Genomic DNA, 6,000 nt, shown 5'->3' on the forward strand with positions numbered 1-6,000 from the left:
AACCATAAGCATAATGTTTAGATGTCATACGTTAACATCCCAATTAGTTAGATCATAGTGTTGAGAAATAATTCGAAAGGCATGCATCAACTATGCCCTTCTTTTAGGTACGATCTAGCGGCTAAGCCATGAGTATTGGTGTAGTAGGACGTCATACTCACGCACATCTAAGGGATTTAGACACCAACAGGGTTATTATGCGAGTTAAGACATGTGGAGCATGACACGCCACACAGTTATAGAATAACCCTATGTGGTAGATTATGAGTGGCATACATCAGATGTTTTATCTTACCAGGGGATCTGACGTGCACAAAGCATATCACACGCCCTTAATGTGATAATCCATGTATTTATCATCCAAGGCAATCAATCATCCCACTAAGCTGATAAGTGGATGCCAATTTGAACTTCGGATGGCTTTGACATCAAACGAATTGATTGGATAATCTTGCACCGTGAATACTAGATGGAGTCCAATACATATATACACATTTTGGGTTAGTGATGTCCGTAGAGCAGAACACTCCCCCTTAATGTGATGAGCTATTAACGTCTCGAAAGACCCACACAACGGTGCAACTAGGGTGCAAGTAATGATCAGGACTACACACAACTATATGACATACATAACGACCTACACATGATAGATTACACATAACAATCATACTAGTAGGCGCAACATGTCAAAGTACATGCTAGGTACCAAGCCTAGACATGAGAAGGAGTGGGGTAGGCAACTTTCAATGTAAACAATTTAAGTACAAGTTACCGCAAAGAGGCACATTGGATATGGGATATGGGCTCGATAATCCAAATGACCTGGCTTGAGATAATACAAATGACGAAGAGTCCTCAAATCTTCATTGTGTATCCAAGTCTCCAATGTCCTCCAAAGTCACCTATTGATCAAGTTTGAGCTTGTTGGTCCCCAACTATGTTGGGTCCTAAGAGGTTAGTCACAATAGGCTTGGCAACCCAAATGGTTCTTTTCTTGACACCATTTTGAGTACCAACAAACTTGGCAAACACATTGCCAACCTTATCCTTCCCAAGGGAATAGCTATCATCAATAGTGATTGGGTTGGATAAGTTACCTCTCGTGCAAGACGAAGTGACGTGACCCTTCTCACGACATAATTAGCAACATATACCCTTTGCTTTATTCCCAGTTGATTTCTTACCTCGGGGAGTGTTGGCTTGGGTCTTATTGGGAAGAGGCCTTCCTTCAACTTGTAGCTGAGTATGTGATTGAGTTTGTGGCTGCTTCCCTTGTTGCTTGTGACTTTGAGACTTCGTCTTCAGAGGGCAAGATCTAACATGGTGCCCTTTAACTTTGCACTTGAAGCAAATGATTTTGGCCGAATTCTTAACTTGTTCTAGGCCACTCTTGTTCTTGTTTGAGTTTACTCCAACATCATTTTTGTCATTCAGAGATGTTTGCTCACACAGGACGTTGTTGGGTGTGGACATCCCTTCATGACACTGTTCCAAGTCTTTCTTCAAAGAAGTGACTTGGGCCTTGAGCTCTTCGATTTCCTCTGCATGGTTAGTATCAACGCAAGTACTAGAGGAAGTGTAAGCTTCAATGTTAGAGCAACAAGGCAAGGAAAGTAATTCATCACACGAGGTAGCAACATTATGAGTAGATGAATTACGAGGACTAGCACATGGAAATATAGTACTTTGACTAGAAGTAGTGCCATTGTCCACATGAGGCTCACTTGATGTTACCTTGGTGATGATAACCTCATGAGCTAACTTTTGCACATTATGGGATGTTAGAAGATTGGCATGAGAGCTTGTGAGCATTACATGGTTTTCTTCCAACTTCCCATAATTGCTAGTTAGTAAATCAAGTTGAGCACGTAGCTCAACATTCTCCTTCAATGTTGATACTTCAAATGAGGTAGAGTTAGATGTACAAGTATCATCAACAATATGAGAGGAGTAAGTAGCAGTTAGAGACTTCTCATGAGTAGATTGAAGCTCCTCATAGATCTTAGAGGTTTTGATGAGCTCTCCCTTGACACTATTGCATTCAAGGAGAAGGACCTCAAAATCTTTTTTAAGTTTATCATGAGCAACTTCAATCTCTTCTTTTGAAGATCTTAAGTCTCTACATGCTTGATGATTCTTCTCAAGTTCATGTTCAAGTTGTTCACTTTTAGCTTGTTCATGATTAAGTGAATCATTACAATTTTCAAAGTAAACAAGAACATCTTGGAATCTTTGAAGAGCGTTATTTTTAGCTTTATGAAGAATTTTAGTGATCACATAGATGTTTTCAGTCAAGTCATCATCATCACCCTTATCGCAAATATCATCGTTATTGCACAGGGAAGATGATACCTCATTATTACCTCTTGCCATGAGGCACATGTGAACTGGAGGAGTTGATGATGATTCTTTTGGTGACTCAGATTCTTCATTAGTCAAAAGTACTTCATAATTCTTGATTTCCCCTAAATGATTAGTCATAGAGAAACTAGGGAGAAACAAGATATTTTGATCAAGAGGACACGGGATAGCAGGCATATCACCACAGACATTTGTCGAGGGATCTTTAGGTGAAATGCATGATCTATCAGCACAATAATTTACACTATGTGTGGTGCTAGATATGCTTGTGTCCATAGAGGCTATGACATTTTCATCAACATATATTTCTTCACTCACCATGTCATTACCTTGTGAGACTGAAGATGCTGAGGTGTGCAAGCAATCGGATATGGAAGTAGTGGTGGACTCTTTATGATCGAAAAGAGTGAAGAGCTCATGCACCAACTCCTTCATCGTAATATCGTCTTCATCAAGATTGGACCCACCATATAAATCTTCAAGTGTAGTCCAAACTTCGTGAGCTGACTTGCAAGTTGAGATAGACTTAAACACCTCAGGACTTATGGTTCGATGAATGGCAAGAAAAGCCTCACAATCAAGATACATTTCATTAGTAGATGAAGATGCATCATCCTTTTTGTCGGCATTCCCTACAAGAACAATTCGTAAAGTATTTGGGCCCATGGTCTGAAAGTGATGAAGCATACGAATTCTCCATAGGGTATAATTTGTGCCATCAAAGTCAAAGGTGTCACTGTGCACTAATCCAATAGTCGACTTCGATACTCTTTAGGTCGTGAAGCCTAATTAAAGAGAGACCTTGCTCTGATACCAATTGAAAAGACCACGATGACGCCAAGAGGTGGGGGTGAATAGGCTATTTAAAAACTTCTTCGGATTTGGCTTAAACCTAATGCGGAAATAAACTAAGAGGATACTTTTCAAGCACAAATCCTAAATGCAATAGGCACCGCAACGTGCACCAACAACACGATCTACCAAGATGGACACAACACGGTTACTAACAACCACAAGTAAGTTACACAAACTTACTTGAGCTATATCACACGACAAGTAGGTGAAGGACACAAGATACTAGATCACACTATAGCACACGATATATCAAAAGCTGCAAGTGTGAACGTGTGGATATAGAGGGTATGCTTGAACGATTAATCTTGTACAAAGAAATAGCCAACACAATATAATGAGCACAAATAATATGCAATGTATGTACGCTCAAGTAACACAAGTAAACCACAAGTAAGGAGTTAGGGTTAAGGATAACCAAGGTCACTGAGACGAAGATGTATCCCGATGTTCACTTCCTTGGAGGGAAGCTATTCACCGTTAGAAACGTGGATGTTACCACGAAGGCACACCAACGCCACGAAGGCTCGCCCTATTTTCCCTTTGAGATAACACCACGAAGACGTTTCTCAACCACTAGTACTAAGCCTTTGAGGTGGCTTCCAAACCCTCACAAACTTTTCGGGGGGGGGGGGGTAATCACACAGATTGATTCCTCTCCGAAGAACTCCTACTGCCTAGGAGTCTCCAACCTCCAAGAGTAACAAGATCACGGGGAATGCTCAAAACTTGCTCAAATCTCAAATAGCTTGGGTTGAGAGAAGGAGAGGGAGACGATCTATCTTTTGATTGGAACAACTCTCAAAGGGGCTCACAATGCTCTTGGGATCTAAGATTTGGTGTGAGCAAATGTGTGTGAGGTAGAAATGTGTTCTTAGGAGGATATGGCTGTGTTGGGCACCCTCTCACGAAGTGGGAGGGGGTATTTATAGTGGAGAAGGGAAAGTGACCGTTGGGGTCACTTAAGTCTGAAAGTGGTCGGACGTCCGGCAGTTCTCGGATGTCCGGACGCCCACAAGGGGTCGGACGTCCGACAGGGGTCGGTCATCCGAGGGATGTACATATATTAGGAACCACTGTGAAGTCGAACAGGGACCGGACGTCCGGAGGAAGCCGGATGTCCGAGACTTTGGCTCTATTCAAGGGCACCGGATTTCCGAAGGGGGTCAGACGTCCGGCCCTCGGACGACAGGAGGAGGCCGGAAATCCGTGTTATTTGACTCAAATTTCTCTGGTGCAAGGTTCCGGTTTTCCGAAGTGGTCGGGCGTCCGGCCCTCGGACGTCCGGAGAGAGCCGGAAGTCCGAGTTATTTGACTCTGGATTCCTGTGGTATAAGGTTATGGATTTCCAAAGTGGTCGGGCGTCCGTCCCTCGGACGTCCGGAGGAAGCCGGATGTCCGAGGCATTGGTTCTGTTTTCAGATAACAGCAGAGCAGTGGAGATGTGGTATGAGTAGAAAAGTAGAGATGTAGTTTGAGCAAGTTCATCCCAAAACCTGTGATCCCCTCTTAATAGTGCGGGATCCCTAAAGACCCAAGAATCATAAAAGGGTACCGATGATCCATACTTGAGTGTATACTTTTATTCGCTGATCATCACTCCGCACCACTAACGTCAAAGGAACTGATAACTTTGAGTTAGCCCTTTCACTTGAGCTTGATGTTGTTGTTCCTTCTTGGCTCAAGTTGAAAGCAAGACATGATGAAGTCTTCAAGTAGCTCTCCCATACACAATGTGGAAAGCCTAGCTTATGTATTCATCTTCATTTGTCCACCATGTGAACATCCACAAGAATCAAGCATGTAGTGCTCAGGAATGCTTATCTTGATCTTGTCCTTGTTAGCACATGAGCTTGTCCTTATCAACACATGATCATTAACAACAGCTTAAAGGGGATTAGTGATTAGTTATCTATATGTGTGTCGTCAGCAACACCAAAACACGATTAAGGGCATGACTGCACTTTCACCAGGGCGAACAACTTGACTCCTCGAACTGCACACCGACGCCGGTTCATTTTCTCGCTTATTCACTCGACAAATTGGGTGCTGATCGGGGCAAGGGGCGATTGCGACGGCGAGTCTGCAATAGCGGCCGTCGCCGCATGCAGGGATATAGGATGCGGTCGCAACTCGCAAGGAATAGCTGAAGACAAAGCCACAAAGGTAAATCTCTAGATGAATTTTCTAGGAGTTGTTTCTCGTGATCATCATTTTTTATGCTATGTAACTTCTATCATTCTATGGTATATGATTTAGACTTGAAGTATGACGGTTGTTATCATATATTATTTATCAAAAAAAAATTACCACTGTTTATTATAGGTTTGCAAAAGAAAAATCAATGTATGGAATCAATTTTTCCTCCTATGTCGCCATGGGCCCATTCATTTGAGTTCGCCCTCGGGCCTCCAAAACTCTAGGACCGGCCTTGATTGTTATAAAATAGACTGACATCCGTAGAAGCATGTATTGACGTTGTATCTGACATCACGGCCCCATATGTCAGGGCCTGACGCGACATGTTCTTTTGCGAAAATACTCGGCCTAATTGTTATAAAATGGACCGACAGCCGTATAAGCGTGTATTGACGCTGTATCTGACATCGCGGGGCCACCCATCTAAAAACCTTTACTTTTTATTTATTCACGCACACACCCTTTTTTTTCTAAAAAGTTTTGAAGATTTTTTTTTTATGATGAAAAAGAACGCGAGCGCGGCGGACAGGATTCCAACCCAGCTGGTCGAGCTGGGTGCGCGTGCTCATTGCCAATCCGCTATATACA

This window comes from Hordeum vulgare, chromosome 3H (assembly GCF_904849725.1).
Source record: "Hordeum vulgare subsp. vulgare chromosome 3H, MorexV3_pseudomolecules_assembly, whole genome shotgun sequence".
NCBI lineage: Eukaryota > Viridiplantae > Streptophyta > Magnoliopsida > Poales > Poaceae > Hordeum > Hordeum vulgare.